General features: G+C 47.2%; 1 protein-coding gene and 1 pseudogene across 1 annotated transcript in view; both read right to left on the reverse strand.

Moving 5' to 3' along the window:
- The window catches only part of LOC147111681 (deuterosome assembly protein 1-like), a 227,163-nt gene that overhangs the window by 153,224 nt on the left and 46,797 nt on the right, over positions 1-27,142 (reverse strand). The window lies entirely within an intron of this gene.
- On the reverse strand, positions 12,104-16,565 carry LOC147111682 (uncharacterized; annotated as a pseudogene).

The following is a 27,142-nucleotide window of genomic DNA, read 5'->3' on the forward strand; positions in this document are numbered from 1 at the left end:
CCCGGTCGTGCTCTCTGCCCCGGTCGCGCTCTCCCGCCGCCACCCCCGGTTGCCCACCCCCCCCAGTTGCGCTCTCCCCCCCCCCGGCTCTCTGCCCGGTCGCCTCTCCCCCCCGCCCCCACGTTCCATATCGGTCCCCCCCCCATCGCCCCCCCAGTCGCGCTCTCCCTCCCCCAGTCGCTTTCTCGTCCCCCCCCAGTCACTCTCTCCCCCCCCCCCCCAGTCCGCTCTCTCCTTCCACACACAGACAGACAGACAAACTCATTTATATATATTATTAAAATAATTTCTACTTTTTTCATAACAACATGTCCTCAAAACACCCTCGGCACCGCCGGGCACTTCAGCTAGTATATCTATATGTTATTATGTTATGTTAAATGGGGATATAACTGTTAAGCTAAAAGGGAGGATTGTGGGTGTATGTAACCTGTTCCACCTTAAGAGAACTACCTTAAGAGATGTACTATCTCTTGGCTGCTGTATACTGTAACTAGCTGAAGTGCCCGGCGGGTGCCGAGGGTTTTTTTGAGGACATGTTGTTATGAAAAAAAGTAGAAATTATTTTAATAATATATATAAATGAGTTTGTCTGTCTGTCTGTGTGGGAAGGAGAGAGCAAATTGGGGGGGGGGTGGGGGAGAGTGACTGGGGGGGGAAAGAGAGCGACTGGGGGAGGGAGAGTGCGACTGGGGGGGGGAGAGTGCGACTTGGGGGGGGAGAGCGCGACTGGGGGGGGGAGATGTGCGACTTGGGGGGGTGAGAGCGCAACTGGGGGGGGTGGGCAACCGGGGGGGCGGGGGGAGAGCGCGGACCGGGGGCAGAGAGCACGACCAGGGGGGGGGAGAGCGCAACCGGGGGGGGGGGGGAGAGAGCGCGACCGGGGGCGGAGAGCGCGACCGGGGGGGGGGGGGGGTGGAGAGCGCGACCGGGGGGGGGGGGAGAGCGGCGACCGGGGGGGGATGAGCGCGACCGGGAGGGGAAGAGCGCGACCGGGGGCGCGGAGAGAGAGACCGGGGGGGGGAGAGAGAGGACCGGGGGCGGGAGAGAGATTCTTGTGGTCTGTGTCCAGTGATTATAATAAGCATAACTGGGACACACAGACTTAACAAATATAAAGCTAGGTGGGAAAAGTAAGCTGTTAGGAGGACGTAAAGAGGCTACAAAGGGATATAGACCGTTTAGTGATTGGGCAAGAATGGTGGCAGATGGAGTATTATGGGGGGGGGGGGCGCAGGCAGAGTGTGAAATTATCCACTTTGGTAGGAAGAATGGAAAAGCAGGATATTTTTTAAAAGGCAAGGGACTAGTAAATGTTGGTATTCAGAGGGATTTGGGGATCCTTGTACACAAATCACAGAAAGTTAATATGCAGGTGCAGCAAGAAATTAGGAAGGGCAAAAAAAATGGTATGTTAGCCTTTACTGCAAGGAGGTTGGAATAAAGATTAAGGAAGTCTTGCTGCAATTATATAGAGCTTTGGTAAGACCACACCCGGAGTACCATGTACAGTTTTGGTCTCCTTACCTAGGGAAGCATGTGCTTGCCTTGGAGTGGGTGTAGCAAAGGTTCACTAGATTGATTCCTGGGATGAGAGGGCTGTCCTATGAGGAGAGCTTGAGTAGAATGGGCCTATATTCTCTGGAGTTTAGAAGAGTGAACGGTGATCTCATTGAAATGTATAAAATTCTTAGAGGGCTTGACAGGGTAGATGCTGAGAGGCTGTTTCCCTTGGCTGGAGAGTCTAGAACTAGGGGTCATAGTTTCAGGATAAGGGGTCAGCCATTTAGGACCAAGATGAGGAGAACTCTCTTCACTCAGAGGGTTGTGAATCTTTGGGATTCTATTCCCCAGAGGGTTGTGGATGCTCAGTCGATGAGTGTATTCAAGACTGAGATCGATAGATTTTTGGGCACTAATGGAATCAAGGGATGGGACAGGAAAATGGAGTTGATGTAGAAGTTCAGCCATGACCTTATTGAATGGCGGAGCAGGCTCGAGAGTCCGTATGGCCTACTCCCGCTCCTATTTCTTATGTTCTTAACTTCTAAACAGGGGATTGGGTGTGCACTTGTTTTTGGCCTGCTACTTCTCTCCCTTCCCCACCCAATACAGCCTTTAGAAAGGCTAACAAATACTTAAAAAATATTTTCATCCTTTCCAAATTTTGGAAGAACATTTCTCCCCATGGGGCCACTTACCATTTTGTAGCTATCCTATTAAATTTTCACAAATACCCTTAAGATCTGGTTGCGCCAGGTATCTCACCCTCTCCATCACCATGCTCCCTGTGCCTGGGCCAAGATGCACAAGGAGGGTGGTCAAGTTACTTAAGCGACCTGATCTTGAGAAAGGTCAGGTCAGTGTGCTGGTGATGCAAGAACAGCGTGGTCCAATTATTTCCAAAGTAGCTTGAACAGCAGAGAAAGCACATCAATAACTTACAATGTACTGCTGGCAAAAAAATTACAATGATATACAACAATTTACCACCGGCTATGACTTCAGTAGTTAATTACACTTCTCCAGACTTCTGGTTTGTGCTGCATTGTTTTGCCAAGCCCATTTTCTATTTAGACATTAGTGTCAGCTATTAATATTGCATTATGTGTGCGACATATAATGCAATTAAATATATGCAAATCCTCTCAAGTTGTGGTCCACAATCAATTAATTTTGCACAAGTTTGACAGCCAGTTTCAAAACTCTTGCAAAATTTATTGTGACACAGTCCTTCAGTTCATGTTCAGTCCAATTTGAATAAAGCAAAATTCTAATTCTTATATTTCCATAGAAGATGGTGCTTTCAAATCAATGTGATTGGGGTCAAAACAACCAGCCATTAAGAACTCAAAAGGTGGAGGCCTCTGCCCAGCATGAAAAAACTGAATAGGTGCAAGGAAGGCCATGTGGAAAACAGACCCTAGAGTGTATGATTGGCCTGTGGGAGGCAATCTTTTGTATGCAGATGTCCTCTGTAACAAACAAACAAGGATATTTCTGCCTTTCTTTATTGTGAGTTCAGAGAATTAGGGTAGATATAATTTAAATAAGAATGCTGTGGTCAGTTGTGTCTCAGCAAGGTTGTTTTGGGACTTTTTTCCCTTGGTTAAAGGCACTATATAAATACAAGCAGTTGTTGTTGTCTCTGTCAGGGTACCATTATTCTGTGACGTATCTGATGAGTAAATAACATAACTGATTGCATGCAATTATACCGACTGAATGGGAAACTAAAGGAGGACGTATTTCTTCTTTCAATGCATATCAGATTTTACACACAATATTGAGCATTAGAGAATGAATTATATGGGTGAACTCCATCTGGGGAAAATGTGTATAGGATACAGCAATATCCAAACAGTAATACCTCAACTCACAAGAAAGAAAGACTTACATTTATATAGTGCCTTTCACGACCACCAGACGTCTCAAAGCGCTTTACAGCCAATGAAGTACTTTTTGTAGTGGAGTCACTTGTAATGTGGGAAACGCAGCAGCCAATTTGCGCACAGCAAGCTCCCACAAACAGCAATGTGATATTGATCAGATAATCTGTTTTTGTTATGTTGATTGAGGGATAAATATTAGCTAGGGCACCGGGGATAACTCCCCTGCTCCTCTTCAAAATAGTGCCATGGGATCTTTTATGTCCACCTGAGAAAACAGACGGGGCCTCGGTTTAATGTCTCATCCGAAAGACGGCACCTCCGACAGTGCAGCACTCCCTCAGCACTGCACTGGAGTGTCAGCTTAGATTTATGTGCTCAAGTCCCAAATGCAAGATCTGTTAAACTCTGTTTGTTTACTTCAAATAAGCGATTGTAACATGACAAATGTTCTAATAACATTCAAAGACATTTCTGCCACAGAAGGAACAAAAAACTATCAGTGTTGTTCTGTTGCAACATGCCTAGGATAAATAAGCCATACTATATTTATTGGCAGATCTGCAAACCCTTGCTGTTTTCCTAAGATTCAAAATCTTCCACTTGAATACAGGAACAAGACGAATGTCTGGCAGATTTCAGTAACGTTTTCAAACTGGTTACAAAAGTGGAACATGGAACTTGGTAACCAGCATAGGAAAATGCTCGTTATACTTTTTCAAACTACAGACAGTGCGGAATTTTTGCAACATAAAGGTTTAGCTCAGTCACTGGACAAGGGGAATCAGGCAACAATTCAAGAAATTATCTGTATTCCCTTTGTAGCAAAATGATTAACAGCATTAATTCTAATGACTCAGTAATTGCACTGGATATTGCTAGGCATATGTACTGGGCGCTGTATATGATTTTTTTGTTCATTCATTCCCAGGATGTGAGCGTTATGGGCAAGGCCGGCATTTATTGTCCATCCCTTAAGGATTGTGCCACAATAATATTTGCAAGAATTTTGAACATTTGAAAATTGACTGTCGAACTTGTGCAAAATAACTAATTATAGACTAGGAAAACTTTGGCTTGCTTGAGAGGACTTGCACATATTTTATTGAAATACGTGCCACACAGTGTCACAGACAAGCATTATGAACTCCTTTCATAATTTGGGGTTTATAGCTCTGAATCACCAAGCACTTATTGAAAACGGTGCTTCAGCACCTTGAATGCTTCAGCACCATCTCACCACCAAATGAAATAATACTCAGTTCACTGAACTTAACTTGCTGGCAAACCTGGGACATGTTGAGATTTACACAATGTGACAGATACCTTATTTGCAAAATGTAATATGTTCATCCCTTTCCCCATGGAAAGGAGGCAAATGTTTTGACAAAGTACAGAACTTTTCCTGGGTGTCAGGGTTCCCAAGAGTGCAGTTTTGTAGATGGTACTCATGTAGTGATCTGGTCCCTGCTTCTCCCGTCACTGTCATTGCCACTTGCTCATCCTCATCTGTGTCACAACCAAAGCTACCTCATTAAGCTCAGTAACTGCATCTGGGATGTGTGTAGCAGCGATGACGCTTGAAAAATATGGTAAGAGGAACATAGGATGCTGTGTGGTTCTGCCTTGCTGCTCTTCTTGGCCCAAACTGAGAGAAAGCTGGTTCCCCAATCTTCTTTCTCTTAGGCAGTCCCTCGGAACTGAGGATGACTTGCTTCCACATTAAAAATGAGTTCGCAGGTGACTGATGAGTCCAATGCAGGACCTACAGTCTCTGTCACAGGTGGGGCAGACGGTGGTTGAAGGGGCGGGTGGGTGGGGTGCTTGAGTTGATGTGCGCTCCTTGTGCTGCCTGCGCTTGGCTTCCGCTTGCTCCCAGCGAAGAGGCTCGAGGTGTTCGGCGCCTTCCCAGATGCTTCTCCTCCACTTTGTGCGGTCTTGGGCCAGGGATTCCCAGGTGTCGATGGGGATGTTACACTTTTTCAAGGAGGCTTTGAGGGTGTCCTTGAAGTGTTTCCTCTGCCTACCTGGGGCTCTCTTGCCGTGCCGGAGCTCTGAGTAGAGCGCTTGTTTTGGGAGTCTCGTATCGGGCATGCGGACAATGTGACCCGTTCATCGGAGCTGATTGAGCGTGGTCAAAGCTTCGACGCTGGGGATGTTGGCCTGAGCAAGAACACTGACATTGGTGCGCCTATCCTGCCAATGGATTTGCAGGATCTTGCAGAGGCAGCATTGGTGGTACCTCTCCAGTGCTTTGAGGTGCCTGCTGTACATGGTCCATGTCTCTGAGGCATACAGCACAGCGAGTATCACTGCTGCTCTGTAGACCATGAGCTTACTGCCGGGTTTGAGGTCCTGGTCTTCAAACACTCTCTTCCTCAGGCGAACGAAGGCTGCACTGGCACACTGAAGGCGGTGTTGGACTTTGTCATCGACGTCTGCCCTTGTTGACAGTAGGCCCCCGAGGTATGGAAAGTGGTCCACGTTGTCCAAGCCTTGTTGTGGATTTTGATAATTGGGGGGGCAGTACTGTTTGGCGGAGGCAGGTTAGTAGAGGACCTTTGTCTTATGGATGTTTAGTGTAAGGCCCATGCTCTCGTACGCTTCGGTGAAGGTGTTGACGATGGTTTGGAGTTCGACCTCCGAGTGAGCACAGACGCAAGCGTTGTCTGCATACTGTAATTCGACAACAGGATGGGACGACCTTGGATCTGGACTGGAGGCGACGGAGGTTGAACAGTTTCCCGTTTGTTCTGTAAATTAGCTCCACTCCAGTGGGGAGCTTACTGAGGGCAAGATGGAGCATTGCAGCAAGGAAGATCGAGAAGGGCATTGGTGCGCCTTATACACCTTCAAACAGAGCTTGCATTGTAAGATATATTTTCTACTTGCTGCTCAGGCATAAAACTGACACTGGATTGGCTGTTCATTATAGAAACTGCCTGATTTGCATGTCCACTGATTTAATTGCAGGTGGTAAGTTGAAAATCTACCCTCCTGCAAACCTCCCCCCCGCCAACCCCCCTCCCACCCATACCTAATATTTGTGTGTTTACCTGTGTGGGAGTGAATGAGTAGGGGACAGGACATGACAGCAGGAAGGTGGTGCATCTGAACTTAGGGAAAGCCCTGCTTAAATGTCCCTATTCCTACCATGCTCTGGTATACCAGAAAGTGTGAGATAATACATTGAGCGGAAAAACAAGGAATGGGACTATAAATGCAACAGAAAGACATTGAAACGTCTGGATAAACAGAAAGACCTAATAGGTTCAACTACCTAGCTCTCTGAACGTGCAAGTTCAGGTAGATAAAGTCATAAAAAAAGGCCAAAAGCATTTTGGGTTTTATACATAGGGGCATTTGTGGTGTATGTGCCTTTAAGAGCCCCCTGTGTACTGTAATGCCGGTAATGGCCACTCGGGCTATATAAGCCTGTATATTGTCTTGTATCTGTTAGTTCACCTCCAGACTTTGTTCAGTAAACACCTGTGAAACCAACTCCTGCCTTCCGTGTCTCTATTAACACACGGATACAACAGTGGCGACGAATTGGAAACGGACTTACCTGCAATTCGGCAGCACCTCAAGGAGATCGATTCCTCAGACGAAAGTCGAAGAAAAGCAAGAAAGAAAAAAAAAACCTGTGGTTTCACCAGCTAGCCGAGCTGGTGGCAGGTACTGCAATAATCCTTCCTGGGCGGCGGGCTGGGGCTCCATCGGCTGGCTCTGCAGCGGGGCCGAGCAGCGAAGGCGGAGGCAAACAGAGACAGAGGGGGGGAGCACTCGGGAGACGGCCGGCGCTGCAAAGCAGGTCGGCGTTCGGACCAAGCAGAGGGGGGGAAAAGTCCCAGAGAGTCCGGCGGGAACGAGTCTCCACCTGTAAATAAAAACCGCGGAAAACAGCGTTGTCAGCAGCAGCAGCGGCGGGAAAGCGCGGGAAGCGCCATTTTTTTCTGCAGGGAAGAAAGGAAAGCGTGGGAAGCGCCATTTTTTTTCCAGGATGCCTAAGGCTGGCAATATTAATGCTTTCGATAACGATATAGAGGATTGGACCACATATGTGGAAAGAGTGGAGGTATATTGCACAGCAAATGGAATAGAAAATGATAAAAAGGCATCAGTACTTCTAAATCTAATGGGCGCAAGGACATACGGGCTGTTACGAAACTTAATCACTCCAGCCAAATCAAAGGACAAGAATTTTAAGGAGATTGTTGATACCCTACAGGAGCACTTAAACCCAACACCGCTGCTGATAGCGGAACAATTCAAATTCTTCAAGAGGAATCAGCACAAGAATGAAAGTAACGCTGATTACCTCATCGAATTAAGGAAGCTATCAAAGCACTGCCAATTCGGGGCAGGACTGGCAGATTCTCTTCGAGACAAATTCGTCTGCGGTCTCCTAAGTGAAGGAACACAGAAAAGGCTACTTTCTGAGAAAGATTTGACACTGGACAAGGCTTTCAGTATGGCTGTATCATACGAAGCAGCCGCAAGAGGAGCTGCAGAGATACAGCAAAAGACACAGGACTTCGGCACCCATGAAATGACACAGGGTTTCGAGAGATGTTATCGCTGCGGCAGATCCACCCATGACCAGAGGGACTGCTGGTTCAAGGACAAAGCATGCAGGCAATGCGGAAAGATTGGACACATTGCACGGGTATGCCGATCTGGACACAAAAAATCCACGGACAGGAAAAAAATCAATAAGGAAAAGTACAGGAAGATACAAATGGTGACGGACAGTAGCTCCGAAGACCAGAAGAGCAATAGCGACTCCGGAAACACGAGACTAAGCTGTCTCAAATTACATAATGTAATTGCCAAAGAAGATTACCAGACCATTTGGGTTACCCTCACGATAGCGGGGTCCCCAGTTAAAATGGAGCTAGCTACAGGATCAGCTCTGACCGTCATAAGTCGACGGGATTACGAGCGGCTATTTCCGCATATACCTTTGAAAGACACATCCATTATCTTGAAAACATATACGGGGCAGAAAGTATACCCCAAAGGGAAAATAAGGGTGCCTGTTGTATACAACGGCAAGGAAATACAGAAGTTGTATTTATACGTTCTGCAAGATGGTGGTCCACCACTGTTGGGACGTGAATGGATCAGGAAGATACGTTTAGACTGGCACTCCATTCAGGCACTGACGGTGACCAGTAAGAAAAAAAATGATGATGACGTCATATCTGAACGATTAAAAGGCATCTTGGCCAACGCCAAGGAAGTGTTTCAACGGCAACTAGGAACCTTGAAAGGCATCACCGCCTCAATAAAAGTGGAAGATGCGGCAATTCCCAAGTTTTTTAAGGCAAGGCCGGTGCCATACGCAATTCGTCCAGCAGTCGAGGCAGAGCTGGAGAATTTGGAAAAGGCAGGCGTATTATCCAAGATAGATTGGAGCGAGTGGGCAACACCCATCATCCCGGTCATGAAGAAAACATTGAATAATGGTAAATCTGAAGAACAGAGAAAAATTCGCATCTGTGGGGACTTCAAGGTGACTGTAAACCCGGTCCTTCACACGGTACAGTATCCCCTTCCGAGGATAGAAGATATTTTCGCCTCACTATCCGGAGGGAAACGTTTCACCAAAATTGACTTGGCACAGGCATATCTACAGATGGAGGTTGAAGAGGCCTCTAAAAAGTATCTCACGATAAATACACACAAAGGCCTGTACCAGTACAATCGACTGGTTTTCGGAGTAGCATCAGCTCCAGCTATCTGGCAAAGAGCTATGGAGCAAGTCCTCCAAGGGATTCCGGGGACTCAATGCTACCTAGACGACATCCTTGTAACAGGAGAAAACGACAACGAGCACCTTGCCAATTTGGAGCAGGTGCTCACTAGGCTGAGAGAACGGGGCCTACGAGCAAATCGCCCCAAGTGTGAATTTTTCCAGAAACAAATATCATATTGTGGCCACATAATTAACGAGGAAGGGTTGCATAAGTCACCTGAAAAAATTGAAGCGGTCATAAAAGCCCCAGCACCTGAAAATGTCTCACAAATAAGGTCGTTCCTGGGAATGATAAATTAGTATCATAAATTTTTACCGAACTTGTCAACTCTTCTACACCCTCTTAACAAACTGCTACAAACGGGAGTAATTTGGAAATGGAGCGAAGACAGTAAACGTGCCTTCCATAAATGGAAAGGCTTGATCACGTCCAAGGAAGTTTTGGCTCATTACAACCCATCACTGCCAATCAGACTGGCGTGCGATGCATCCCCTTACGGCGTAGGAGCGGTATTATCGCATAGATTCCCTGATGGCTCGGAGCGGCCGATAGCTTTTGCATCACGCTCATTGAACTCAGCTGAGCGTAACTATGCCCAGATCGACAGGGAAGCACTCAGCCTGGTATGGGGAGTGAAGAAATTCAACCATTACCTACACGGACAAAAATTTACCTTGTTGACTGACCATCAACCCCTCGTCTCCATATTCAACCCTAAAAAGGGTGTTCCCATTATGACAGCGCAAAGGCTACAGAGGTGGTCCCTTTTCCTAGGGGCACACCAATATGACATAGAATACAAAGGATCAAAACAGCATGGGAATGCTGACGGGTTATCGCGCCTACCGTTGCCAACGGTAGAAGAGGCACCTACAGTAGACCCAGTGGAGATGTTCCACTCAACCATAGTGGAATGTCTACCAGTAACAAATTCTGCCATTGAAAAGGAAACGAGAAATGACCCGACTCTCTCATGAGTCTACGATTTAACGGTGAAGGGATGGCCAGCACATGGCGAACCACTGTTGCCAGCATTTTCGCAAAGAAGAGAACAGCTGTCAGTGTGCCGAGGAACCTTGATGTGTGGATCCAGAGTGGTGATTCCACCCAAACTCCAGGATAAAGTGCTAAAGGAACTTCACGAGGGGCATCTGGGTGGAGTGAAAATGAAGAACCTAGCCAGAGCGTTTGTGTGGTGGCCAGGTATCGATGGAGACATCGAAGAAATGACCAAGAGCTGCCTAGGATGCCAGAAGGTCCAAAACGCCCCGCCACAAGCCCCTCTACATCCATGGGAGTGGCCCTCATCTCCATGGCAAAGGGTACACATCGACTTTGCTGGTCCATTTATGGACTCAATGTTCTTAATCGCGGTTGATGCACACTCCAAGTGGCGGGAGGTAATAAAGATGTCCTCCACCACCACGGAAAAAACCATCACAGTATTAAGGACCATATTTGCCAGGAATGGGCTGCCTGAACAGATCTGTTCTGATAATGGGCCGCAGTTTGTGTCCGAAGAATTCAGGAAGTTCTTAAAAAACAATGGGGTTAAGCACTACACGTCCGCCCCATACCATCCCGCCACCAATGGATTGGCTGAAAGGTTTGTCCAGACCTTCAAGAAGGCCATAAAGGCCATGGGTAATGAAGACATAAAACTTCAGCATAAGGTAGATAACTTCTTGTTTGCATACAGGAATGCAACACATGTGGTTACAAACCAAACTCCCGCCATGATGTTCTTCAATAGAAGCCTAAGATGCCGGCTGGATTTGATCAAGCCAAACATCAGAAGGGACGTGGAGAACCGGCAATTTCAAGGCATGAATGAAAGGCCAACTAGAACCTTCCAGATAGGTCAACAAGTTTTGGCCCGGGACTACCGTACCGAGAAATGGCAGCCTGGAACTATTTGCACACGACTAGGACCACTGATGTATACCGTGGACATTGGAGAAAGCATAATAAGGCGCCATGCTGACCAGATCATAGAGTCATCCAAAAAGGGACAACCTACACCACAACTCTATACGCCTAATGATGAAGTAGAGATACCCATAGTATCTACCTCCGATCCGGTGATACTGGAACCAGATGAACCCGACACTGGCATTCAAGCCGAATCAGCCTTGCCAAAAGAACCTACTACACCACCAGAAACTACTACACCACCGAGGCGTTATCCGGACCGAGTCAGGAAGCCTCCAGAGAGACTGACTTATAATTGATTAACTGCAGCAATGTGTAGATTATTGTTCTTGTAACATGTTAATTAATGATTACTTAAAATATTATGTACTGGTTGTCTAAAAGGGGAGGAATTGTGGTGTATGTGCCTTTAAGAGCCCCCTGTGTACTGTAATGCCACTCGGGCTATATAAGCCTGTATATTGTCTTGTATCTGTTAGTTCACCTCCAGACTTTGTTCAGTAAACACCTGTGAAACCAACTCCTGCCTTCCGTGTCTCTATTAACACACGGATACAACAGCATTGAGCACAAGAGTAAAGAAATAAAGATCAACGTGTACAATCCAATGGCCCGGAACTTGTGTTCAGCAGTGAAATGAAGGCGTCCGCTGCTGGCCCCGAAGTTCGCTCCAGACAAGTATCTCGCAATCCCTGTGTCGAGATCTTTGGATTTTCCAACCTTGAATTCAATTCAACGGAACTTAATGGGGGTCCCCTTGTTTGAACTGTTGTGACATTAACAGGCTGTCTAAGCAGCCAATCAATAGGCAGAATTCTCACAGACAGAAAACAAGGAAGTGAGTGAGCCCTTAAATTTCTAACTTTTTAAAATAGTTAGAGAGAGCAAAAGAAAGATTGGGGTTCATACTTTGGGGAAAAAGGCAAACCTGAAATAATGATGAACAAACGTTTAAAAAATTTGAAAAACATTTTTTTGGAAAGTTTCTTTATTTTTAATTTTCATTACAGTAGACAAATTTCAATATGCACAAAATTAATATTAATTTTCCAAGCCTATAACATTTCGTTAGCATTCAATACACTGTTAAAACCCCAGTTACACTTCATCCCTTTGGGACTAACATTTAGTGGGGAATTTAATAGCACAATTACTGCGGAAGAGCCAAAGTTTTCGTCAGTTTCAATGATTTACGAGATTTCACTGATTGACGGCCCTGGGGGGGGGGGGGGTGGGGGAAGAGGGTGGCGGGGGTGCACAGTGCAGCCAGCTGTGGAGCTGTCATTGACAGACCGCAATTTTGGGATTTCCGCATATGCCTGCACATGCGCCAAATCCCAAATTTGCTGTCAGTTTCAAAGGCGGGATGACGGCAAATGCTGCCAGCTCGCTGTCATCCTGACCGCAAATTCCGGGCCACTGAGTAAAAAGAAAGAAAGACTTGCATTTATATAGCGCCTTTCATGATCACCGGATATCTCAAAGCACTTTACAGTCAATGAAGTAATTTTTTTTAAATGGAGTTACTGTTGTAATGTAGGAAACACGGCAGCCAACTTGTTAGAGTACTGTGTGCCATTTTGGAGCTTCATTATAGAAAGGACATTAAAACCACAGAGAGCACACAGCATAGATTCACCAGGATTAAGCATAGATTCACCAGGATTATGCCAGGAATGGGAAACTATAGTAATGAGGAGAGATAAGATACTGGGATTATTTCCAGAAGGCGAAGAGGGTATTTAATAGACATGTTTAAAAATTATGAAGGATTTTGATACAGTGAATAGGGAAAGATTATTTTCTGTGATTTGAGGAGCTAATGTCAAGGGAATATCAATTTAAAATAGTCAATTAGACAACTAAGAAAGCAGTTAGGAGAAATGTATTTATGCAGTGGGTTGTTTGAGCGTGGAATGTGGAGTGGTTAAGGCAGAGGCTTTTGCATCTTTTAAGAGAAAACTTGTTAAATACTTGAAGCAGAGGAAAATACAGGGCTATGGGGAGAGAGTAGGATTAGTTTTGGTTTACTCTAGCAAAAGGCTGGCACAGACACAAATGGGTCAAATGACCTCCTGCTGTGCTGCTAACATCTACGGTTCTTCTTCTTCTTCTTCTTAGGCAGTTCCTCGGAGCCGAGGATGACTTGCTTCCACATTAAAAAAAGAGTTCGCAGGTGACTGATGAGTCCAATGCGGGACCTACAGTCTCTGTCACAGGTGGGGCAGACGGTGGTTGAAGGGGCGGGTGGGTGCGCTCCTTGCACTTGGCTTCCACTTACTCCCGGCAAAGAGACTCGAGGTGTTCGGCGCCTTCCCGGATGCTTCTCCTCCACTTTGTGCAGTCTTGGGCCAGGGATTCCCAGGTGTTGATGGGGATGTTACACTTTTTCAAGGAGGCTTTGAGGGTGTCCTTGAAGCGTTTCCTCTGCTCACCTGGGGCTCTCTTGCCGTGCCGGAGCTCCAAGTAGAGCGCTTGTTTTGGGAGTCTCGTATCGGGCATGCGAACAATGTGACCCGTCCATCGGAGCTGATTGAGCGTGGTCAAAGCTTCGATGCTGGGGATGTTGGCCTGAGCAAGAACACTGACGTCGGTGCGCCTATCCTGCCAATGGATTTGCAGGATCTTGTGCAGGCAGCGTTGGTGGTACCTCTCCAGTGCTTTGAGGTGCCTGCTGTACATGGTCCATGTCTCTGAGGCATACAACAGGGCGGGTATCACTGCTGCTCTGTAGACCATGAGCTTAGTGCCGGGTTTGAGGTCCTGGTCGTCAAACACTCTCTTCCTCAGGCGACCGAAGGCTGCACTGGCACACTGAAGGCGGTGTTGGACTTCGCCGTCGACGTCTGCCCTTGTTGACAGTAGGCTCCCGAGGTTAAGAAAGTGGTCCACGTTGTCCAAGGCCTTGTTGTGGATTTTGATAATCGGGGGGCAGTACTGTTTGGTGGGGGCAGGTTGGTAGAGGACCTTTGTCTTACGGATGCTTAGTGTAAGGCCCATGCTCTCGTACGCTTCGGTGAAGGTGTTGACGATGCTTTGGAGTTCGACCTCCAAGTGAGCGCAGACACAAGCGTCGTCTGCATACTGTAATTCAATGACAGAGGATGGGACGGCCTTGGATCTGGACTGGAGGTGACGGAGGTTGAACAGTTTCCTGTTTGTTCTGTAAATTAGCTCCACTCCAGTGGGGAGCTTACCTAGGGTGAGATGGAGCATTGCAGCAAGGAAGATCGAGAAGAGCGTTGGTGCGATGACACAGCCTTGCTTGACCCCGGTTCGTACCTGAATTGGGTCTGTGGTGGAACCATTGGTCAGGATCACGGCTTGCATGTCGTCATGAAGCAGGCGGAGGATGGTGACAAACTTTTGAAGGCAGCCGAATTTGAGGAGGACACTCCATAATCCCTCACGGTTGACAGTGTCAAAGGCCTTTGGGAGATCAAAGAAGGCCATGTACAGTGGTTGGTGCTGTTCCCTGCATTTCTCTTGTAATTGATGTGCGGTGAAGATCATATCCATTCTGCCCCTTAGTGGGCGGAATCCGCATTGCGACTCTGGAAGGAGCTCTTCGGCCACTGGGAGAAAGCGATTGAGGAGGATTCTTGCGATGACTTTCCCTGTGGCAGACAGCAGGGAAACGCCTCTGTAATTACCGCAAATCGGACTTGTCACCTTTCTTGAAGATGGTCACAATTACGGCATCTCTGAGATCCCCTGGCATGCTCTCCTCCTTCCAGATAAGAGAAATGAGTTCATGAATTCACGCCAGTAGTGCTTCTCCGCTATGCTTTAGTGCCTTGGCGGGGATTCCATTTGCTCCTGAGGCCTTGTTGTTCTTCAGTTGTCGGATGGCCTTTTCAACCTCATGTCGGGCTGGGGTTGTGCTGAGATGGTGGCAGGTATCATGCTGTGGGATGGAGTTGAGGACACTCGCGTCGAAGACAGAGTCGCGGTTAAGGAGATCTTCGAAGTGCTCCTTCCAGCGGGCACTGACTGCCTCTCTGTCCTTGATGAGTACCTCTGCGTTCTTGGCCCGCAGTGGGATAGGGCCTTGGGTGCTTGGGCCGTAGATGGTCTTGACTGCGCTGAAGAATCCATGCACGTTGTGGTTGTCGGCTAGCTGCTGGATCTCCTGCGCTTTCTTCACCCACCATCTGTTCTTTAGGTCGCGAGTTTTTTGTTGGACCTCGGCCTTCAGGCTTCTGTAGAGCTGCTTTCTTGCTCTCGAGTTCTGTTGCTGTTTCCAGATCAGGAATGCCTTGCGCTTGCGACTTATTAGCTCCTGGATCTCCTGGTCGTTCTCGTCGAACCAGTCTTGGTGTTTCCTGGTCGAGTGACCGAGCGTCTCTTCACAGGTGCTGATTATGGAGGGCTTGAGTGCAGACCAGGCGCTGTGGGCACTCTGTGTCTCTGCATCACTGAGAGTCGTCAGGTTGTTTGTGAGGCACAGGCTGAATAGGGCTTTCTTAGCGGGGTCTTTGAGTGCTCCAGCGTTAATTTTCCTGCGGCATTGTTTCTGTTGCCACCGCTGTTTTGGGGCTATATTGATGGAGATGACAGAGCGGATTAGACGGTGGTGTGTCCAGCAGTCATCAGCTCCTGTCATGGCGCGGGTGATGCGGACGTCCTTGCGGTCCCTCGCTCGGACGATGATGTAGTCCAGCAGATGCCAGTGCTCGGAGCGAGGATGCTGCCATGAAGCTTTGTACATGTCTCTCTGCCGGAACAAGGTGTTGGTTATGACAAGGCCATGTTCTAAGCATTTCGACAGGAAGAGGGTACCGTTGCAGTTGACTTTCCCTATCCCCTCTCTGCCTTTGTTCTTTGTTCTCAGTGAGCACTGGCTCTTCACTTAAACTTAGGTCCCAAATTCCCAGACCTCTCTGCTGTCAAGACTACGCTTCTCCACTAGACTAGTGATCTAGTGACTGGTGGATCGCAAGTGGAGCTCGGGGCCAGGGATCGCGAGAATATCAGTGCTAATTTGATCCTATGAGAGACAACATCATTCATGTCCGAGGCCGGGACCCAGGAGCGCGGACGAGCCCAGCAGCGAGGTCAAGGCTCAGGAGTGGCGCAGCGTGGACCAGCAGCGGGGTCAGGGCCCAGGGAAGGTGTGGCATGGGCCAACAGCGAGGTCGGGAGGACCACAATGCAACCTACGAAACCCAGGCAGAGAGGACCTGCGGGAAGGAGGGAGGAGGACAGTAGCATTATGTTTGTGTGTGTACTAGGTCGTTGTAGCAGAGCCTGGTCTCCAATCGTCTTGGATCCCCTTGCCATTGGGCCAAGACCTTGCTCTGTGAAGCCCGTGTGGTAGCTGGTGTGCAATGGCCACCCCACATTAAAAGAATTCACGCACAGGCATCTTCCACACTTTAAAATGAAGTTCGGGACCTGGAACGTCAGGACCCTCATGGACAACCCCAACAGTGACAGACCGAAACGCCATACTGCTATCGCTGCCCGGGAGCTCAGACGTTTCGACATTGACATCACCACCCTAAGTGAGAACCGGCGGGCAGGGGAAGGCCAGCTCAAGGAGCAAGGCGGTGGTTACACCTTCTTCTGGAAAGGCAAGCCTGAAGAAGAACGCCGCCTCCAGGTCAGCTTCGCCATAAAAAATGAACTGGTTGGGCGTCTCAGAGACTCTCCTAGCGGTATAAACGAGCGCCTCATGACTCTTCGGCTCATCCTAGCCCGGAACCAGTGCGCTACGGTCATCAGTGCGTACGCCCCAACACTGAAAGCCACAGACGAGACCAAAGAGGAATTCTACTCCAGCCTCGAACAATCCCTGTCGCGAGTCCCAACGGGCGACAAGCTGATCCTCCTTGGCGACTTTAACGCCAGAGTTGGAAAGGACACAGACCTCTGGGGAGGTATGGTTCTACAGAGGCAAAAGAAGGAGGAAAAATAAATCCTACAGAAAAAAGGTGAGGGAACCACTGACAAATATACAACCAACCAGTCAGAAAATGTTAAAAAATGGTAACTATAGGTACTGTGGAAAGCCCTATTAAATGATGTACCTAGTCTTCCAAAAAGCCTTTACCAAAGATTATGAGAGCTTAAATTGGTATGAATTTAAAGTAAAACCGGCAAGTAGATAAGAAATTGTTAGGGAAGTGTTCAGTGGCGTGTCCTGGGGATTGGTGTTGGGATCTCTATTGTTTCTAATATATTAAAAGCTTGGATGGAAAACCTAATGCATACTGGTCAAATTTACAAACAATAAAAAACTAGGAGCAACAGTTGAATTTGAGGAGGCAGGCAGCCTGGGAACTACAAATTGAATTTGACAAATTATTTAAATGGCACAACAGTGCCAGGTAAAATTTGATATGGACAAATATAAACCATTTCACATAGAAAGAAAAATTGGATGTCACAAGCATTCGATGAACGGTGCTGAAATAGTTAAGGATGAAGCAGAGAAAGCTAAAGTTATCAGTAGACTCAGCATTTAACATGGTCAAAATGGAGGAACAGCAAACAAAGCAAATGCAATGCTGAATCATAAAACCAAAGAACGCACGTCAGAGAAAGTCAAAGAGAAACTTAAACTGCAAAGCTCTAACCAGATTGTTTTAATTTTAAGGCTCTCACCAGGTAGCACACTTGCCCCATGTTCCAGGGTCTTTAAGTGAGTATTTGTCGCTATGATCTTATATCACAACATCTGATAATGTAGCGTTGTCCATGGACGAACACAACTCTCGTCACTGTAATTTGCTCAATGAAATGACACAAGCTCTTTAGTGTCCTAGTTCTTAGAATAATCATTCTATTATACCATATGGCTTGAATTATGTTCCGTGAAAGATTATACAGTAGAAAATGATCAACACAGCAAATTTTAATCTGATAACATTTTACTTTCAACTCTGTGGTTCACAAAATAAAAAGCAGTTGGATTAAGTTTTCTATTTGAGGTACATTCACTCTTGAAGAGTTTGGGATTAGAACGTGCTCACATAATGCTCTGTCTTTGTAACGCAGTTTCACAAAATGACAATTTATGGGCCCAAGTGAACGTGAAATGGCATGGGTAATTGGCTGGTGATGCATGTATATTCTAGTTTGACTGGCGTCTGCAGTAATCAATTTGAAGTGCCATAATTAATAGGTATTAAAAGTAACAGGGTAAATTCCATAATCCTGTCCTGTCAATGGGGAGCGCCGCTCTCAGGAAGCAAAGAATGGAGAATATGGCTCAGTATTATAACCTATATCCGATCCTCACTTGCATCAAATGAAGCTTCCCTGCTGGAAGCCTCAGATTGTAGAACAGGAAGAACGATACATAGGGGGCGATTATCTGAGCCCCGAGGTGTTTTGATTTCTTTGTGGGTTCAATGATGAGACATTTATGAAAGAGAATGAGTTTTAATCTAAAGTCTGTTCAACTCTTTATACAGCATTTCAGGAGACACCCTGCTAGTGATGCATCTAGAACGAAACCGAAACTAAACTCGACTGCTTGTCTCTCACATGACCTCTGCTGGTCAGGCATAAGTAATCAATACATGCAACTATGCTGGTAAGGCATGATAATCAAACAGGCAAATAACATCTCTATTTGCTGATATCATTACATCTCCTTTTCTTAAAACAAAAGTATTTTACTTTTAACTAACAACATGTTTTCTTTGTATTAATCTGCATTTTAACTGTAACACTTAATGAACTTACATTATCATTATCATGATCAAGGTTTTTTAACCTTGCTTTGTGTGTTCACGTGAAATATGTCAATACACTAGAACTTGAAGAAAGAATAAGATAACATTACTTCCTTCTATAACAATAGTCCTTAAATTTGCTCAATGAGTCTCTCAGGAGGCTTCACGTGTCTTGAGGATTTTCTGATTGATTGTCCTTGAATCTGAGTTGTTGCCTCAGATGATGTGTTCTCAGCTGTGTGATCAGGTTGTTCAACAGTATCAGTCTCTTGACCTGCTGTGGCTGGTCCCATGAGAAGATCTCGACGATTTCTTCTCAGAACAGCACCCTCATCTGTCTGAATGGTGTATGATCTTGGTTGAACTTCACTCAGGACAGTTCCCTTCTGAGTCCATGTGTTTGTTTTGTCTTTGAACCTTACTTGGTCACCAGTGTGGAGTTCAGGTAGGTTTTGTGTTCCTCTGTCATAGTAGTACTTTTGCTTTTCTTTCTGTTGTTCTTTGAACTTCCTCACTTTCTCCCCCTCTTTTGTTTTCAGGAGGTTCTCCGGGATGGGTAGGTTTGACCTTAGCATACGTCCCATAAGGAGTTGGGCTGGTGACATACCACACTCGAGCGGCGTTGTGCGGTATACAAGCATGCTCTGGTAGAAGTCAGTTCCACTGTCTTTTGCCTTGTACATCAGTCTTTTCACTGTGTTTGCGGGCTCTCCTGGGTCAACAGCTCTGGACAACGTGTCTGCTGTATACATCAGCTTACCCGGTGTGTACGCAACATTCAGTTCATCATAGACTGTCTCTCCTTCGCTTTCCACAACGAGGACTCTCTTTACCAGGTTCAGTCTCTCACAGGCTTTTAAACCTAGTATGGCTTGCACATCCTTTGGCACCACAATTAATGCTAGCGTGTGCTCTCTGTCCTTGTGTGTTACTTTGACAATGCATCTTCCTTTCACTGGTATATCAGTACCTGAGTATCCTGTCACTTTCACTTTTATTCCATGTATCTTTGGTCTGGGTCTAATTTTCTTAAAATCAGTCTCTGATATCACATTAACTTGTGCTCCAGTATCCAATTTAAATGGAATATGTATGTCATTCGCTTTTAGTGTCAACATCCAGTATCTTTTTTCTTCTTTGTTTTCAGACACAACATCTACATTGAACTCCTCTATGTCGCTTTCATCTACTGCATGGACCTTGCTTTGTTGCGCTTGGTTCTTACAGCAACGGGCATAATGGTTGTTTTTGTTGCAACTATTGCATGTTTTACCATATGCTGGACACTTTCTTGGTGTATGCTGTGTACCGCATCGACTACATGACTTTCGATTGTCCCTTTCATTTTCGTTCGCTGGCCACGCCTCTTTTTTCACATTGGCGCTCTTTTTGTTAAACGGTTTGTATCCGTTCTTTCTCACTGCATCCACGTTGCAGCTATTGTCACTGAACAGCTCCTTTGCCTGCAACTTCACAGTCTCTGTAGCCCTACACAGTGCTATGGCTTTTCCCAGGTCTAGATCTTGCTCTCTTAGCAGTCTTTCCCTTAGACCCTTATCTGGAATACCACACACCAGTCTGTCTTTTATCAGCAAGTCTGTCAGTCCCCCAAATTCACACGATTTGCTTCGGTTTCTCAGTTCAGTCACATACTGATCAATAGTCTCTCCCGTTTTCTGTACACATGTGAAAAATCTGTGCCTCTCAAACATCACGTTACGTTTAGGTATGCAGTAGGCCTCAAACTGTTCCATTATTTTATCTAGTTTCATTTTGTCTCCATTAGCAGCGAATGTGAAGTTATTATACACCTCCAGCGCTTCATCACCCACGACATGTAAGAACAGTGAGGATTTCCTTTCATTACTTTTCTCGTCAGCTCCAATTGCTGATAAATACAACCCCAAACGTTGTTTGAACCTCCTCCAATTTTCAGCCACATTACCTGTCAACTGAAGTGTCGCCAGTGGGAGTAAACCTTCCATTTTTCACTTCGTTAGCTATTCTCTAATGGTAAGCAACGATGTTCTCTTTTGGCTTGCTAATTTGTGGAGAGCTGATTTAACTTCAGATTTTTTTTCTCTTCATCTCTTTCAGCCACTTCTGACACCATGTTTTGATTTCTTTGTGGGTTCAATGATGAGACATTTATGAAAGAGAATGAGTTTTAATCTAAAGTCTGTTCAACTCTTTATACAGCATTTCAGGAGACACCCTGCTGGTGATGCATCTAGAACAAAACCGAAACTAAACTCGACTACTTGTCTCTCACATGACCTCTGCTGATCAGGCATAAGTAATCAATACATGCAACTATGTTGGTAAGGCATGATAATCAAACAGGCAAATAACATCTCTATTTGCTGATATCATTACACGAGGAGGCGGGTTTGGAGGCCGGAAAGGCGGGAAAATCAGAAAAAATGAGTGCGGGCTTGGAACCTGCCTCCGCAGGATTTTGCTGGTGCCGGTTTTGCAGGGCGGGAAACGGTCCCGCCTCCAGCTGGCCAGAGAGGTTGTTAAGAGGCTTAAATGCTCGTTAAGGGCCTCTCTAAGCCTATTTTGAGAGGCCCTCATTATTTTTTGGCCATTTCAGCGTGTTCCACGACCCTCCTAAACCACGCCAGCTAAACCTGGTGGGTTGACAAGTGGGTGGTCTCCTCACAGCCACAGCTCAAACATTAAATAGGAGATTTCATCAGGGATTAGTTGCAGGTGGTAGAAATTTGCTTTAAAAGGTCTTTGAGCACTTTTAGCAGGCCTTCCGAAGTCAGAGGTGCTGCAGCTTGAATCGATCAACTGTGGGACCCCCTCTCCCCGCTTGCAATGAGCACTTCCCCAACGGAGGCGTCTGCAAGCAGCATGGGAACCATTTGTTTTCTTTCACCATGGACCTCAGATTCGGATGAGGAGCACCACGGCAGCAGCAGAACCAGGCAGCTCAGCAGTGACAGCAGCAGGAGCCCCAACCTCCTGCTCAGCCACTTGATGCTGCACAGGGCAGAAGGCGCCAGCGCATCGAGGCACCTCGCCGCAGGAGATACCCCCGACAGAGGGTTTACAAACAGAGGATGAGCTGCCTCAACATGAGTGAGCAGCAGTGCCAAAGGAGGCTGAGACTTTCACGAGAGGTTGTCCGAGAGATCTGCGGACTGCTGCAGCAAAATCTGGTGCCCAGGGGAACGGGTGGACACCCCTTACCAGTGGCTGTCAAAGTCACCACTGCACTCAACTTCTTTGCCTAAGGCTCCTTCCAGGGATCGTCAGCAGACATCAGCGGCATCTCCCAGTCGGCCACCCACAGTTGCATCACACAGGTTACCGATGCCCTTTTCGCTAAGGCCCACAATTGCATCCAGTTCTCAAGGGATCAAGCAAGTATAACCGCGCGTTCAGTTGGCTTTGCAAATATGGCAGACATGCTAATGGTGCAGGGCCTCAGACTGCACACATGTGGCCCTTAGGGTACCCCATCACAACCCAGCTATCTTTGTCAACCGAAAGGGCTTCCACTCCCTCAACGTACAGCTGATGTGTAACCACAAGAAGGAGTTTTTGCATGTTTGCGCCAAGTTCTGTGGTAGTTGTCATGACTCTTTCATCCTGCGGCACTCTAGTGTTCCTCCGCTTTTCAATCCACCAAACCAACTTAACAGATGGCTCCTTGGTGACAAAGGCTACCCCTGAAGAAGTAGCTAATGAAGCCGATCAAGAGGCCAGCTAACGAGGCTGAAGAGCACTACAACACCAGCCACACTTCAACCAGGTCCATCATCGAGCAAACCATTGGGTTGTTGAAGATGCGCTTCTGATGCCTTGACCGATCAGGTGGAGCCCTGCAGTATACACCATACAGGGTCTCCAGAATGGTCATGGTCTGCTGTGCACTGCACAACATCGCACAGCATCATGGCTTGCAGCTTCCTGATGAGCAAGTGGCTCAGTTGCAGGCCTCCTCAGATGAGGATGAGGAGGAGGAGGAAAAGGAGGAGTAGGAAGAGGAGCTGGAGGAGGAGGAGAAGCAGGAGGAGCTGGAGGAGGAGGACAGGAGGAGGACAGAGCACCGGTCTATCGACCAGCAGCAGCGGCAGCACACGAGCGCATGGCTGCTCATGATGCAAGGGATGAATGTATCCTGGCCAGATTTGCATAGGTTGCCCAAGTTGGCACATGTCCTTGGCTCCATCTCAAGACATCATTGACAATGGACATGACTCTCTGGCCACCAACCTGACAACGCAATGTGGAGCTGCCCAAGGCGAAAGAACAGATGCCATGATGCCAACATTTTGCCATCAAATCATTTTAATGCTTTCCAACAGGGATGGCATTTCATCAATACACAAACATTCACCCAATATGCACACAGATCGGGAGGTTATGTGCCAGCTGGACCCACACAGCCTTGGTTTCTTTGAGAGGCCTCGTCCTCCCAGATGAGTGGACGAGCACCTCCCTGCTAGCGGTCACCCCCTCAACCAACATTTACAGCGTCTCATCCGAGAACCTCGGGGAGGCCCTTGCCTTGGAATTGGACATAGTGGTTTCTCAGAATATGTTGCAGGTGGTGCAGCATTGGCATAAATCCAATGGAATGATCCAAGGCAGCAAGCAGCCCTTAAATGAGGCTGGAAAAGTGATGTCAGCAGAGGCGAGTTTCAGTCCCAAAACACTAATTGACCAAGGGCAACCCACACCTCTGAAATCAACTGGCCAATCAGGGGAAAATCGCAATTTTTTCAAAACTATCAGTGGAGGCAGGTTTCGAACCCACCCAAACCGAAACCCGCCTCCAACCTGCCTCCAGGGAGAAAATCACCCCCTTAGTGTCAGAGGGCTCAGTTGTGAGGATAGGTTGAAAAGGTCGCTTGAGTCTTGAAAAGAAACCATTGCTAGGTGGCCATCAACCTTCCCGCTAGCTGTCTGGTGGTCCTGCGCAGGCAGCCTACCGACTTTGGAATGGGAGACTTTGCACATGCACAAAATTTTAAATGGGTGGCGTAGCCTGTTAAAGGGACCACACACCCCAAAAGAAATTAGGGGAAACATTGGTGGCTATATGGAGGTACATACAATATAGTAAACCATATTGAAAAAGTAAATTTGGAACACTACTTCAAATAAATTTACGACAATAGGACGAGGGAGCACAGGAAGTTCTTCATATAGTGAGTGGCCATCATGTGGACTTCCTGCTTTGCTGGTGGAGGCAAAATCCCGGAGATAAATTATAACGTGGGGAGTGGATAGGGTTGCGAAGGGGTGGAAAGTTTCCGGTAAATTTCCGGGAAATTTCTGGAAATTTTCCACGGGAAGTTTAGCTTGGGAATTTTGCCCAAAAAAGCACATGCTAGCATAATATTGTTTTTTTTGTATTTCTTTCATTTTTTTTCCACAGGTCCTCTCTTAAAATTACTAACAGAGATGGAATCTTAATTATTAAGGAATTTCTTAATCAATATATGTTTATCTTCTTACTTGGCTTGTTTTAATAATTACAAGTTTTATGTGTGACTGTGAACAAATGTGTCCTGATGGGTTGGATGAGTGGATGAGCGATTAGCTCCCTCTATTGGTGATGTAGCGTCATGCATACACAGGTCATGCTTCCATCACATGGAGCATCAGGAAAAATGTACTCACCCTGTTGCAATCGTGCTGATCGACCGCAGTTCAACACAGAGACAAATGCCCTTTATTTCTCTGCATAGAACAATGCCACGTTTACCGTCGGATGTGTGGAAGCATTTTACCCCAGGCATTAAAGGTGGAAAGACTGTGTACATGTGCAAACACTGTACAAAGCCATATGTAAAGAATGCCACAAAGATGCAGCAGCATTTATCCAAATGCAACAACTTCACTCAAAGCCCAGAGTTCCTCTGCTTCCATTCAAGGAGATGATGGTTCACATTCAGCATCAGGCTCCTTATCATCAGCAACTCCTGGCCCACTTGGAAGGTTCTTTGATACAATGGATAACCATAGCCAGAAGAATGCAGATGAGTGCCTTGCTCGAGCTGTATGTGCGACAGGCTCACCCCTCATGCTCACAGCCAATGTGTACTGGAAGAGATTTTTCAATGTTATTCGCCCTGCATACTGTCCTCCCACCAGACAAGCTTCGTCTACTTATTTGCTGGAGGCTGAGTATAACTGAGTCCAAGGAAAGCTCAAAGAAATGATAGAGATGGCAGACTGTGTTGAAGTTATCTCAGATGGGTGGTCAAATGTACGAGGGGAGGGCATCATAAACTACATCGTCTCCACTCCTCTCCCAGTGTACTTCAAGAGCACAGACACGAAGGACAACAGATACACAGGCACATATTTTGGTGCTGAGCTGAAAGCAGTCATCAACGATCTTGGATCACAAAAGGTCTTTGCAGTAGTTACTGACAATGCTGCGACTATGAAGGCTGCTTGGGCTCAAGTGGAGGGGACCTACCCTGATATTACGTCTATTGGGTGCGCAGCTCATGGGCTCAACCTGCTCCTCAAGGACATCATGGGTTTGAGAACTATGGAAACACTGTACAAGAGAGCCAAGCAAGTTGTTAAGTATGTCAGGGGAAAACAGGCAGTTGCAGCAACCTACAACTCCAAGCAAACATCAAAGAACAAGAACACCACACTGAAGCTGCCCAGCAACACTAGATGGAGTGGCGTTGGAGGGTAAGGAGTTGCTGCAAGAAATGGCAATATCCCAGTCTGGGGATATGGAAACCACCATCAAGAAAATACTGCTGGATGATGTGTTTTGGGAGAGAGCTTAGCAGCCTTAAACTACTCTCACCAGTAGCATCTGCAATTGCTCAGATTGAAGGAGATGACGCTGTCTTGTCAGATGTTCTCAGGCTTTTTGCTGACTTAAAAGAACAAATCAGCATTGCCCTACCCACATCCCTGTTGCTCAAAGCAGAGGAGAAGGCAATTGTTCAATTCATACAGATGCGTCAAGAATGTTGGGGGAGAAATTCAGTTGGCTGCGCCACCCGTTAGCGCCTTAAGAGGGCGCTAAGTGGGTCGCAAGCCACTGCCCACGCCTCCCGCTAAATTCCGTGGGACGCTAGTGGTGGCGCTAGCCGTTAGCGCTGCGCCGCTACCGATGACGTCATTGGTGTGCGCAGCGCCCCGCTGATGCCCTGGCCGCGATATTTGGAAGCGCCCCCTGATTTACCGCCGGACGCTATGTGCGACCGGTTCAGGGGGGCCTACCTGCGGCGGGGGAGGCGCAAATTAAAGGAGGTGCGGGGCGGCCATTTTTGTTGTTGGCCGCCTGCCAGCACCTGCCTGCGCTCCCATCCCCGGCCTCCTGAACCACCCCCCGCGGAGTGCCGGCTGCGTTTCAAGAGCCCGGTACTTCTCCTCAGTGCCGGGCTCTTTTGCCAGCACTCGCGATCCTCGGGGGCCCAGCTGGGCCCCAGATCGCGCTGCACAAGGCCCCTCCCCTTTAAGAAGGGGAGGAAGGCCTGCAATACCGCAGCGCGATGTGCTGCAGCGTGTGGCGCTGCGGCACGTAGCGCGACGATATTCACTCGCAGCGCCCCAAGAGGGATGCGGCGCGCCTCCAGTAGCGCCGCGCTTCTCTTTGGGGCGCTACTACTGAATTTCCGGTGGGTGGCCGCGAATGCTTCCGGGGCGCTACTTTTAGCGCCCTGGCGAGGCTGGCGCCCCAAACGGGGCTATAGTCAATTTCTCCCCCGTTGTGTCAAGCCGATTCATGCTGCAGCATACATGCTGGACCCAAAGCATGTTGGGAGACCAATACTTTCTGGAGAACAGATCAACAGCGCTTACAGTGTGATTTCTACCCTCTCACGCCACCTCAATCTGGACGTGGGCAAAGTTCTGGGAAGTCTGGCAAAGTTCTCTACCAAGCAAGGTCTTTGGAATGGGGACGGGATATGGGAATCATGCAAGTATATCAGTGCACATACCTGGTGGAAGGGACTTTGTGCATCTGAGGCCCTGTCACCCATTGCATTGGTGATGGTCCAAATTCCACCTTCATCCGCGGTCTCTGAACAAAACTGGTCACTTTTTGGGAATACGCATACAAAGGTGCGCAACAGGTTGACTAACGAGAGTGGAGAAACTGGTGGCTATCCGGGCGAACCTACAACTTATTGAGCCAGATACAGAAGTGTCCACCACACAGCTAGACAGTGACACAGAGGAGGAAATGGACACGTCAGAGCCAGAGTCAGAGAATCGGGAGGAGCAATGATGAGTAGAAGACTAAGAAGACCCATGAGTAGAAGACTGAAAGGGACAAAATAAGGACAAATTACAGGCTAAATAAGCTGACGCTCTTTTTATTTTATTTTAGATGGGTCTTTTTTGTGGGGGTTCAATAAAGTTCAAAATTATA

This window comes from Somniosus microcephalus, chromosome 10, assembly GCF_052327205.1.
Source record: "Somniosus microcephalus isolate GS21.2 chromosome 10, FLI_Smic_1.0, whole genome shotgun sequence".
Lineage (NCBI taxonomy): Eukaryota > Metazoa > Chordata > Chondrichthyes > Squaliformes > Somniosidae > Somniosus > Somniosus microcephalus.